The sequence below is a fragment of the Primulina tabacum genome, chromosome 6 (genome assembly GCF_025594145.1).
Source record: "Primulina tabacum isolate GXHZ01 chromosome 6, ASM2559414v2, whole genome shotgun sequence".
Taxonomy (NCBI): domain Eukaryota; kingdom Viridiplantae; phylum Streptophyta; class Magnoliopsida; order Lamiales; family Gesneriaceae; genus Primulina; species Primulina tabacum.
The window spans coordinates 33,532,963-33,533,474 of NC_134555.1; positions in this window are offsets into that span (position 1 = coordinate 33,532,963).

Genomic DNA, 512 nt, shown 5'->3' on the forward strand with positions numbered 1-512 from the left:
GACAGTTATACGATTCCAGAAGATGATCCAGAATTAGGTCAATCACGTTTATTAGAAGTGGACAATAGAGTGGTTGTACCAGAGAAAACTCATTTACGTATTATTGTAACACCTGCTGATGTACCTCATAGTTGGGCTGTACCTTCCTTAGGTGTCAAATGTGATGCTGTACTTGGTCGTTTAAATCAGACCTCTATTTCGGTACAACGAGAAGGAGTTTACTATGGTCAGTGCAGTGAGATTTGTGGAACTAATCATGCCTTTATGTGTGCGCCCGGAAACATAGGCCGACTGCTGAGCCCACTCTGGCTCAGACGCACCACCCAAGGTGCGAGCCACCCGAGAAGCAAGGTATTACAGCGAGCGGCTGGAGCAGTATGGAGCCGAGGAGCAAGGCTGTAGATAAGATAGAAGAAGGGGCCAGGCTCCCGGTGGAGGAGAGGAGACGGTTAGGATAACGAACTTGAAACGCGGAGCCCGAGCGGCCGACGGGCGAGTGGTTAGTGGTCAAT